General features: G+C 33.5%; 1 pseudogene; it reads right to left on the bottom strand.

Annotated features, from left to right (window-relative positions):
* Positions 1 to 2,462: 2,462 nt before the first annotated feature.
* Positions 2,463 to 3,995, bottom strand: LOC123247483 (annotated as a pseudogene).
* Between the last annotated feature and the right edge of the window lie 8,905 nt (positions 3,996 to 12,900).

Raw genomic sequence — 12,900 nt, 5'->3', positions numbered from 1 at the left:
AATGATTGGTTTCAAGGAGAGTCAGAAGGCTCCTACTACTATGCCTCCATCTTAGCTCCTCTACTCATGCTTCTTTTAAATGCAACGATTTGCCTCATTCTATTTCTCCCTTTTCCCATTATTCTAATGTATTCCTTGTTGTCATGTTGACTTAATTTGATTTTATTTTTTATATCATCCCATTATATTCAAATCATACCCTCACCCTCTGTCTATGTATGTTCCTTCTGACTGTCCTAATAAGGACAAAGTTATTTGGAGTTACAAGAATTATTTCTCCATATAGATATGTACACAATTTAACCTTATTGAATGTCTTTCAATTTATTTTCCTATTTATCTTTTTATGCTTCTCTTGAGTCTTTTATTTTACAGCCAGATTTTCTATTCAGCTCTGGTCTTTTCAACTGGAATGTCTGAGAGCTCTCTATTTCATTAAATGCCTTTTTTTCCTCCAGAAGAATTATGCTCAGTTTATATGGGTAAGTGATTCTTGGTTGAAGTCCTATCTTCTTTGCCTTCACATTCCAGTCCCATTGATCCCTTAATGTGGAAATGGCTAAGTCTTGTGTTATTCTGACTAAGACTCCACAATATTCAATTTGATTATTTTTCTACTTGAAATATTTTCTCCTTGCCCTAGGAGTTTCAGAATTTGGCTACATCATTTCTGGGAGTTATGTTTTGGGGATCCCTTTCAGTAGGTCATCAATAAAATCTTTCAGTTTGTCTTTACCCTATGATTTTAGATTATCAGTGTATTTTCCTTGATTTTTTCTTGAAAGATGATGTTAAAACTTTTCTTTTGATCTTGGCTTTCAAGAAGTCCAATAATTCTTAAATTATCTCTCCTGGACTAATTTTGCAGTTCAGTTTTTTTTCCCTTGAGACATTTCACATTTTCTTCCATTTTTCCATTGACTTTGTTTTTTCTTGATGTCTCATTAAGTCATTAGCTTTGGCTAGCACAATACTAATTTTGAAGGCAAACATTTCTCGAGTGAGCTCTTGTAATCCTCTTCCATTTGTCCAGTTCTGCTTTATAAAGAGATTTTTTCCTCAGCAAAGATTTATACTTATTTTTCAAAAGGACTAATTCTGTCCTTCAAGAAGTTTTTTTTCTTTAGACCATTTTTGCATATTTTTTCTCTATTTGGCCAATTCTGTTTTTTTAAGAATTTCCTCTCTTTAAAATTTTTTTTGCCTCTCTTGCCAATTGGCCTATTATATTTTAAAATAATTTCTTCAGTACCTTTGTGCCTTCCTTACCAAGATGTCAATTCTATTTTCATGATTTTCCTGTATCACTTATATTTCTTTTTTTCAATTTTTCTTCTATCTCTTTTATTTGGTTTTTAAAAATTTTAAAAATCCTCCATTAATTCTTTTTGGGCTTGAGAGCAATTCCTAATTTTCCTGAAGGCTTTGGATACAGCAGTATTGACTTTGTTGTTTTCTTATGAATTTGAGTTTACCCTGTTGCCAAAATAATTTTCTATGTTGAATTGTTTTGTTCTTGTTTACTCAATTTCTTGACTTTTTCTTTTCTTTTATTTAAAAAAGAAAACTATTAAAGTTGGGCTTTGTAATTATGGTAAAAGGAGCACTGTTCCAAACTTAAGGTTCTTTGTGAGGCTGCCTTCAGAGCTTGCCTTTGGGATCTATCTCTTTTCAGATATAAGAAGGAGTGTTTTTTTTTACTCTTCAGGCCTGGTCTGTGAGAAAATCCAAGCACTCTTTTATCCATTGGTATTATGATCAGGGTCCTCTGATCTCCTATGGCTTCTAGTGTTAGTGTATTCTGGTCCTCTTTCTTTTAATCTTTTTTTCTTATTGATCACAGTTTATTTTGAAGTCATGAAATGCCAGCAATAGAACAAACTGAGTCAGCAGGTCAGGCTGGACAAATATTTGATTATGGACATGTTTCCATGGACTATGGGCTGCAGCACTGAGTTACACAATGAGGGGAATACTCTCCCTTCCACCTTTTGGCAAAACTTTATTAGATTAGACAAATGCATAGACAGCTATTGAATCATGGTTTGAACCATGCAAGAATAACAACAAATGATGGAATAATAATAGGTATGCAATAAATATTTGAATGCCGAATCTTGTGCTGGAAAAGGCAGAAAGAGATATTGAACATCAGTATAGAAGGTAATGGTTGAAAGGCATTTCTGTTAATTTATTTTAATTACACAATGAAATAAGCCTTTAAAAAAGTCTTCCTGCTTGCAACTTTTATACAAGGGAAGCAGAGTGTAAAGACAAACTCTTTTCTGTGTTTCTTGTTTTTAGCTTTGTTTGTTAATACATAGACCAAATTTCAAGTCTGATTTCACCCTCGTGGCTCCACATGAGGGGAAATCATTTAGAACCACCTAAAATTTCTTCTAAAGCTCTGGGGTTTAACATGATCAACGAACAACATTCAATCCATACCTAGTCAGAGATAGCTAACATGATGATGACTGTGAAGTTTCTTCTTCAATTATTTCAACTCTGTGTGGCCCATATAACAGAATACTGTAAGCTATGTGCCAGTCTCTAATACCAGATAACCGCAAGTTACCTTCTGGTGTAAACATGCTGACTTTATCATCATCAAACTTAATCCATTCATCTTATTTCCTTTTCACCGATGATACATAATGGCCTGAAGAACTAGATCTTCCCTGATGTGTTAGCACTGCTTGTAAGTCATAATAACCACAGTTATTATGTCAATACTGTCAGAAAAAGAGAATGGCTCACATTGCGCTTCTTTTTGTGCCCTGCTGCTTCTGTTAGATGTCTTTGGCTGTTGGTTTATTTTTTTTTGTCTTCTAGATCCTTGAATTTTGACGGAAAGAAAACCATTTTTTTCTTGAAGTTATGGTGTACATACTTCATATACATCCCACATAAGAGGAAATTTCACATCCTTAATCACTTTGGCATTCACAGATTCCTTCTCTTTGTAAAAAAATCAAACCATTTGAATAGTAAGGTAAGCAGGCAGTTGGCTAATCTTGGATGATTTTATTTTATAATTTTTATAATTTTTATAATTTTATACAAATTTTAAAATTTTATAAAAAAACAAACATTCTTTGCAATGTTGGATACTTCTTGATGATTTCTTCCTTAAGTCTCAATTTAAGTCCTATAAACAGATACTTGACTTTTTGATTGATAAAGCAGCTTAGCTAGAACTGGTTCTCCTTCCCTTTTGGTGGCTTCCTCTTCTTCAGCTTCTCTATATTTCATGATAATTTTAAACTCAACACCAAAAACACTGATCAATTAAACTTTTCTTTTTAGAAGGTCCTGGTGCTGCTGCAGCTGGTGATTCACCATCTGTCTCCATTACAGAATCACCTTCTAAAGCTTCCAGTTTTTGTTGTAATACTCACATCATTTGTACCCAACATTCATTAACATCCTGTTGAAGATATTGTCCTTGATCACTTTTCTCTGCAAACTGTGGGAAAGCCATATGTGAAAATTGCAGCAGAATAATAGGTGAGATGCTGGAAGAAGTGTTGTCCATGGAATCAAACACATTTCTAAGGACTGTGGTGATACACTGGGTTGAAGCCATTTCCCCTCAAGTTTGCAAGGCACCCCTGTATCTTTTAAGGGTCTCTGAGTTCTGGTACAGAGCAGATACACTGAGCTGTAGCATTCAATCCATATGGCAATTCTTTAGCAGATGCTAGCTGTTCTTCCAACATGTCTTCTACAAAAACAGTTTTAATTGTGGGTTCCTCAGACAGAGCATCTGCTAATCCCATCATTAACAGAGTCATTCCACTCTTTATCTTGATGTTTCTCCAATTGTCAACCATCAGAGTGCCTCCTTTCACCATAACTTTCTGTCTAGCAGGCTGGACTCCTGTCAGTGCAAAAATCTGAGCCTTGAATACCATGGGAGGCTCATTAGGATTCAGTTCTACACCAACAAACTTTTCTTTCCCCCATTTTACATGAACTGAGAAGAAGGGCATTACTGAGGGAAGTGGCTGCACAGGAGGTCCTGGACAGGAGTGGGAAGCCTCTGGTTCTCTTTCTTCACCTGCCTCTGCACCCAGGGCTGACACCTGATTCTGTGTAAGGGCAATGTGACAAGAACCTCACACCTGGAGCCAGAAAAGGACCCTCTATGATCTCCTGACCAGTTATCTGACCCCTTAATGTCTGTGCCTGAGAGTTACAAAAACCTTGGCTGCTGCTTTAGCCATGCTCAAAGCTTGCCGCCTTGATGGGCTGTGCTCCACCTCCACTTTGCTGCACTAGATCTCTAGTGATGGCCTTATCCATTGCTATAGACAGGGGAATTAAAGCGCCTTGTGTTTTTGTGTGTTGTGCTGCTCCAGAATTCATTTTGAGGCAATATATCATTTCTTTTAAGAACGTAATTTGTTAGTCATAGATCAGAGAGGTCTTTATACCTTCTCTGCCATTTTGCCTCCACTCTGGATTCAGGTGGTTTGAATACCATACAGCAGCTCCATTATGGACCACTAAGAAAAAAGAGATGATTCACTGGGTCTTCAGAAGAAGAGTAACTAGGCACCTTTCATTTATTTATTTATGTGTTTATTTGTTGTACTACAACAGTCTTGGTAGAATTGTCATGTCACTCTTAGATTTCACGTACTTTTATGAGGTAGCTAGAGAAGGGAGACTCAGCAGACTTTCTAAAAGTCCTTGGATGACACTTCTACTTTAAGTTCTTAAGATGATTTGGCTAACTATTTATTTCAATATGGATATATTGAGGCTAGAGGGGAACCTTGTGAGTTCAAAGTGTCTGGGTTCCTGAATCTTGAATTGGTGCCAACTCCACCTTAGAAGGAATCCTTGAAAACTTCTCTAGCGTTTAAGGAGATGCTCTCCAGTGGCAGGATGAGCCCAATCCGTGGCCTTCTTTGATAGAAGTAACCTACTTGAGGGAGAGTAGAGTTGAGATAAAATGTAAAATGCCTATTTAACATTCCTAACAAATATTTTCTATTTTGATGGCTTTAAGTCTTAACTTCACAATGTATGTCATTACTCTACCTTGTTTATCTTGATCATTTTTTTTTCCTCAGTCACAGAACACTTTCAAGAACTTTTAGCATTCATTTCTTTAGTTTATGGGAAATATATATCTGTCCCATACATATTTATCATTGTACATTGAATGAATTTATGCTCACCTCTTTGGTGAGTAGGCATGAAACAAAAACTAAAGTTCTTAGCAAATTTCCTCCAGGGTAACAAGTAGAGGGTTCAAACCTTAACACTCACAAGAGAGGTCAGCCTGCCTCAAGATTGCACTTGGTCTTGACTGAGTACTTGGGTCCAGGACTCAGAGAGCTTTTAATGGAGAGCTTGTACAATACTTTGGTACCTGTACCACCCCCACCTACTCTTGGGTCAAATGGTGGATATTGTGGATATTTTGTAGAATTTTGTAGAATCAAATTGTAGAATAATGAAGACCTAATGCTTTATGCATTATTGATATGGCTTATACATTACTAATTTGTAGGTGTGGTGAAATTCCCTTACATCCCATAAATGTTAAGAATTAGTGCTTTTCTGATCTGTGTGAATACTAGCATGATTTTTAGCCATAATATACTCAATACAATGTAACAAAATATATCATGATATAATATTAATATGGTATATGAATTCATATATTAAGATTTTCTCATTGTTTATGATATTTGTATAGTATAATATAATATGGCATGTTACAATGTGACATATTATAATATTATACAATATGGAAATGTAATACAATAATAATATAATAAATTATATACCTTTTTAAAATTTACATAATAATCCTTAAAATTTACTATAATTTTAACATTTTAAAAAAAGGTTTTCTTATGCATTGAAATTTATGAAATACAATTTCCTGACTTTCACTAATCATGGTAATGTCCCACTTAATCAACTTGTCTAATTAATGATGATGTCTTAATTGACTTCTTTTTCCTTCTCCATATCTTTGGGTTTTTAAGATCTACGAGCATAATCTGAAAATAGTCTTTTGGTTTTCCCAGTTCTGATGACTATTTTAGATATTTCTTAATAAAGTACCCTTTACAATCATAAGCAATATCTTTTCCTATGGTTGTTTGTCTCATATAAGTCAAAATGTTAAATAAATGCATGTACAAGGTCAAAAAGATAAATTCTGGCTTCCTTCCACCTTTTCACTGGGAGAATCATTCTCATTGTCACCACAAAAATTTATTGAGTGTTTGCCATAAAGTCAATGGAAGGATTTTGAATGCCTCTGCTTTCTGTAGGAATATTTATTAGGGATTAAAAACCCTATAGCCAGCTCTTTAAGGAGTCTTAGACTATAACATACAATGAAAGTAAACAAAATTAATGTTTATAAAATTTTAAATTACCATTTAATTGCCACATTAATTTTAGCCTCAGTTTATTGCAATCAAGTTTATTTTGTATGTACTACATATATATTATTATACATCAGGGTCCCATGAATAATCAATACATATTGGATAATTAAATGTTTGTTTTATAAACTCAAGGAATAATTTTTGAAGTAACCAGGTAAACTTTATTTTTGCTTTACCTTTGTGACATTTTTGTTGGTCAATTTTAGTAAATACTTGATGATCATGAAAATAAAAATAGTAATAAATATTACTGATGATGATAATAGCCAATACCTAATTTTCAATTCAAGATTTACGAATCTCTCTCTATATAACATATGCATATTTATAATATATATTATGTGTACGTAAGATCTATGAGCATAACCTGAAAATAGTCTTTAGGGTTTCCCAGTTCTGATGACTATTTGTGTGTGTGTAAAATATTGTTTAAAACTCATGAAGTAGGAACTTTGATTATCTCCATTTTATAGATGAGAAACTGGAGATTATCATTTTCCTCATTCCAGACACTATTATTACCTTATTTTGATGTCTTGATCATGTAGATTGAACCCTGATGTCCTTTATGATTTATTACCTGATCTATAAGCCTCTTCCTCTGCCTAAACACATTTATTCATGTGTAGAATGATGATAATATTTCCCGAGTAGCTTATTGGACTATACAGAAAACACAATGTACTTATTAGGAGCTTAATAAATGTTTAGTGAATTTAGGAGTTAAAATGTCAACCTTAAAACAATAGAAATGTGATTTATCATTACTTCCACAATTAGGCCCTAAACCTGAAAATATAGACAATACACTAAATATTGTGTACCCATAATAATGTGCCTCTCACAGGTCTGGGAACATAGCTGGTGATTAATATTTGTGAATTGATTGTTATTGCTCCAGAATAAGTTTGAATAGAATGAAGAATGCTGATTTTGAGACCTATAAGATTTGCCTTCCAAAATGTGCTTATAACCTCATGGGGCTACTATGGGAAAACTTACTAAGGGAAAATATATCTCAGTAATTACAGGTTGGGTAGGACACAATGAGAGAAAAGAAGCATCCCTTATCACTAGCCTTAGAGTAAAATCTTAGAGGTGACCTTGATTTATATGTCTGATAAATCAATATGTACCTCCTGGTGTATATTATTCAAGCCATTGGTCATATGAGCAAGCCCTTAATGTCTTTAATGGGGCTGTTAGTGATATTACTGAATGGAATTAAGCTGAAGGGCAATCTAAACAAACTTTCTACTTATAATAGTGCACCCCTGGGATGGTTAACAGTTACTGAAAATTACCATCTATTTCCTTCATCTCATTTTCTTGATCTGGATTAAATAGATAACAGATGACTAAATTGAATACAAATTTTAGAATACAAATTTTAGAAGCATTGTCCCTCGCTTAGATATGACCCTTTCCAAAACTAATGCAATAGACTTTTCCAAACTTGATTAGATCTCATATGGACCACAAATAACCTTTATATGAGATCTAAATAGTTACTCAGGGCAAATCTGCCCAACAACAAATTGATAAGAAGCTGAATTCCATTGACCCAAGCCTGGATTTTGCAGGTATATTCTGAGGCAGAAGTCATGACCAATTTAGTTGGATAACATGGGAAGTATAGGGAGTGAACAATTCCCAGTCAGATTCTACATGAATAGAAATTCCAGTAATAGGGCTTGATATTCATCACTCTTACTATGTGATACTATCTAAAGTTCATGGAGAATATAATGAATTTTTGAGACATTATCTAGCCCTGAGAAAGAAGTTATCTGCCACATATTAATTGTGTAAATATAGCAAGATATTTAAACTGTACTCCAGACAATTTGCAAAGACTTTAACTTGTAAAGAAGGTGCTAAACTGTTTTGGTTTGAGCTTAATCACTAGAAATTGCTTAGATCTATGAAATTAAAGGTCAAGTCTAAATAGATAAATGATAGATAAGTAGGTGATAGATACATAAATAGATAGAAAATGTATGGATACATTAATCAACACAAAAAGATGCATGCATAGGATGGAAGTAGCATAAAAACTGTTTTCTGGTTCCTTATCTGAGTTGTAGCCAATAATATTTTTCTTGTGTATGTTATAAAGCTGTTTTAAAGATCAAATGAGATGTTTTATGCAAAAGTGCTTTGCAAACTGCAAAAGAGGATGTAAATATTCTTACTACAGACACTGAAGGATTTTTTTAAACTTAATTTATATTTTGTCCCCTCAAAATCCATCTTTATATGAATCTGTCCCCTCAACAATGAATATTTCAGTGCAATGTTGACTTAATACAGTTTTTGACTATAGATTTGGTTATGAGGGGAGAAAATAAAACATCATTCAATGTCCAGCATGCTGATGAGCTTCTGTCCACTTAGGCTCATCTTATAAAAGTAGTCATACATTCATGCCCTGGGCCTGTTCTCAAAACTTTTCAGAGTGGTAGTTCCACATAGAATTTGTATTCAAATGGCAAAAATCTTTGAGAAACCAAATTTTCATGAAATAATGCGACATAACAAATTTACTCCTATATAGATATTCAGATGTAAGATGTGATTAACATGTGTTCTCCTCTTGGATGAACAAGCAAGCAAACTCTGAGGATACTTCCTTGAGTTAACCCCATCTGGGCAATGTATTACCATGTAAAACCTAGGAACTCTATTGAAAAAAAAATCACATCCTTTAACTAATGAATTATCCAAGGCTACTCAGAGTTTCAGTGGCACAGCCAATGGTGATATCTGAGACCTGGATTCAGTATTCTTTCTACTATACTACATAGTCATATTGAATGAAGAAAAAATTTCCGTGAAATCTTGCAAACCAGCATAGCCAGTTACACAGATTAATAAATATACTATAACAACAACAAGAATAATATTTTGTGTTTCTCCACATATATTTTTCATATATATTATCTCATTTTATTTTCAAAACATTGAGAGTCTAGGTATATCTTGTTATCTCCATTTTATCCTGGTGATGATCTAATCTTAGATGTTATCTCATTTTGAGGCTTTCCTAATATTTGTCCAACTATTACTTTCCCATATTTTTCTGGTTAGTGCTCATCATCTATCTTCCTTTATTCATGGATACACTAGTTCATTATGCTTCTTTTTTTCTCTCTACATTCTGTTGCTATTGCTATTAACTCAAATGAATTCAATTAGCATTTTTACACATCTCCCAAACCTATACATTTCTTAAGTTGTATTTCTACATCACCAATTGTCTGCTTGAAATCTCTACTTGATTTTTTCCATAAAATTTCAAAATCCCACATTCCTTGAACAGAATTCTCCATTTCCCCCCATAAATGAACCCTTTCTACCATCTCCCTCACTTAATTTCATAATTACTGTTTATCCTCTCTTCTATACAGTACTTACAATAATGTCTATTCCATTCTCTCCATTTTCATGGCCACCAGACTAGTTGTGGCCCTTTTCATATCTCATTTTGATGATTTAGGTATGCTCCTAATTTGTTTCATAACCTTTTACCCAGTCTCTATCTTCTAATTCATTCTCCATAGAGCTTCCAAATTGATATTTCTGAAACAAAAATGTAAAGCTTAAGCTTAGTGCCTCTATATTTACTCTAAGATAAGGAAGAAAAATTCATTTTATAATTTCTTTCATTATATGACTTCAAACATCTATCCAGACTGATTTCAAATTATTGTCTTCATGTATTCTTTATTTCACTTGCACTGGCTTACTTATTTCATATTCTGTCTCATCTTGAACCTTTGAACAGGATGTTATTCTATCTTCAACCCTTGTAATATTCTCTCTCCTCTACTGAGCTTCTTGGAATGCCTAGATCTCATCAAGGTTAATTCCCTTTTCTAATGTGTCTTGTTTTTACCATTCTCTTCCCACTGAAATCACATTGTATTAGTGGTATGGATGAAAACTGCATCTATCTATGCAGATCAGATTCTTCTCAGAAATTTACAGTCTTAGCAAACTGCCTAGAATAATGAGAAGTTAAATGACTTGCCCAGGGCCACAGAGACGATTTGCATCAAAAGCATACCCTCACCATTGAACCCTAACAACAGAATTAAAACCCCTTGAGGGCAGGGATTCATTTTGGCTGGCATATCTCCAGAATATAGTCCCAACATATCACACATAACTGACACTTCATAAATTCTTTTGAATTGAAGATAAATGGTTTGGTTTGCCTTTGAGAAATTACAAAGTTTTTTTTTTGTTTGTTTGTTTTCAATGATGTCAAATTGTTTCTCTAAAAGGAAGGCCTATTTATTTGAATGCATATTTTCTACCAGTAATGTTGTAGGATAACAAACAATGACATATAATAGACTCAATTTTTTATTTTTTATTTTTATTTTGAATATTTTCCCATAGTTACATTTTTCTCAAAAATTTTAAATGCTTATAAAATATCACAATGAAGCGGTGCACACAGGATATATAAGCAAGTTGCAAAATGTAGCAAAAGATATTGATTTAAAAAAAACAGAGAGAGGAGGTAGATGCTAAACAATAACTCTAGTCCAACTATCAATAATATGGAATTAGGTCTTAATCAATGATACATGTAAAACCCAGTGGAACTGGGAGTTGGCTAAAGCAGGGTAGGGGGTTTTGGGGGAGAGGGAAGGAACATGAAATATGTAACTATGAGAAAATATTCAAAATAAAAGAAAAACTTAAAATAAAAAAAGGAAAAAAGACCAAGCAAGAGTTAGAAAACATTACAAAATGTAAAATAAACTATTTTGATTACATTAAAAAATAAAAAAAATTAAAAGATAAATTTATTAATTAAAAAAACAACAAAAAAAAACAGAGAAAGGGATTTCATCAGCAAACTGTATGAGCACAATGCTTTGTCTGGTCCTATTGTAATAGTGAGAGATAACCACTGGAATTGGTATTATAGAGAAACTGGTATCATAGAGAATGTCAGAAGTTCCAGAATAAAGGTTTCCACATATACTGTAGAGTCTTTGTTGCAAACTTGTGTGCAAATATAGTCAAATAAGACTAAAAGTTATGGATATCATTTCCCAAATTTATCAAAGCACAGATCTTTTGGATTCAAATTGAGACAAAAGAGAAAGGAATTTCAGAATATGTTGCACTAGGAAGAAAACTCTGGTTATCTGATAATTCTTCTGCTTCTCACCATTGATGTCCCACAAAAGTGTGTGTATAGATAGATAGATAGATAGATAGATAGATAGATAGATAGATAGTCAAACCTATGTGTGCCTGGATGGTCAGCATCTTGATGGGTAAGTTCTCTGATTGATTAAAGATCACCTGCTTCTGCCACAACTATATTCATTTGACTGAGAACACGTTAGTCAAGAATTAATGTTTCATACCAAAGAAAGCAAAAGGCTCCTGTGGAGAAACAGATATACCTTTAAAAGAAATTGAGGTATGCCAGAGGTTTTCATAGTTCCTATAACTTCACAAGGGACTTCAAAACTTAAAAGTATATCCTCATTTTTCTTATATTGATTTATTAATTAAAAAGGTTACGAATCATCAGGTAGTAATTTTAGAACTAGTAGTTAATTAGATTCCATCTACTTCAGATCCTTTATTTCATTGCTGCTACTGTTTCTGTTGTGTCACTGAGCAATGCTCAACTCTTAGCATCCCTATGGATTATGTTGTCCATGGAATTTTCTTGGCAAAAATATTGGGATTGTTTGCCATTTCCTTCTTCGGTGGAACAAGGCAATCAGAGTTTAAGCCATTAGCCCTGGGTCACAGTACTAGTAAGAGTTCAAGGGTAGATTTTAACTCAGGTCCTTTTGACTGCAAGGTCAGTGTTTTACACACTGAGTCATCTAGCTGCCCCATCTCCACCGCTGAGACAAGTTTAAGTAGCTTGCCCAGTATGACACACTAAGTCGAAGAAGCAGCATTTATTTATTTATTCCCAGTCATTTAGCTCAAAATTCATAGCTATTTCCATTATGATATGCAATTATTCCCTAAAATAAAAAATATGGCACAAAGTTGATACTTTGTCTCAATACTTTCTTCTTGGCAATGGGAAAAATGGAACTTGGCAGCTATATTCCAGTTTTCTCTATTAAAGAGTTTATGCCTTTAACTCATATTCACTGCACGAGAAGATAACCCTATATAAAAACAAACCACTTCTCTATTAAGTGCATGAATTTGCTGTTGACCACTGAAATGTAGAATAATTCTTCATTAACACTTCAGTTTATTCTATTGCTTCTCTTTTCTAAGTGACTCTAATATTATATAAAATTCATAAGCCAAAGACTAATCTAACTATAAAGAACTTGACTAGACAGCTGAGTCAACAGAATTCATGTTGTGCCTGACTTTTTAGGAAATTTCTAAATGAGATAGATTTTTAAATAAAGACTAAGCTAGAAGAGATTATGCATCATTTGCAACCCTACATCTATATAAAATGAAAATT

This window comes from Gracilinanus agilis, chromosome 1 (assembly GCF_016433145.1).
Source record: "Gracilinanus agilis isolate LMUSP501 chromosome 1, AgileGrace, whole genome shotgun sequence".
NCBI lineage: Eukaryota > Metazoa > Chordata > Mammalia > Didelphimorphia > Didelphidae > Gracilinanus > Gracilinanus agilis.
The sequence above is the reverse complement of the archived record's forward strand: the minus strand, read 5'-3'. Positions and strand labels throughout refer to the sequence as shown.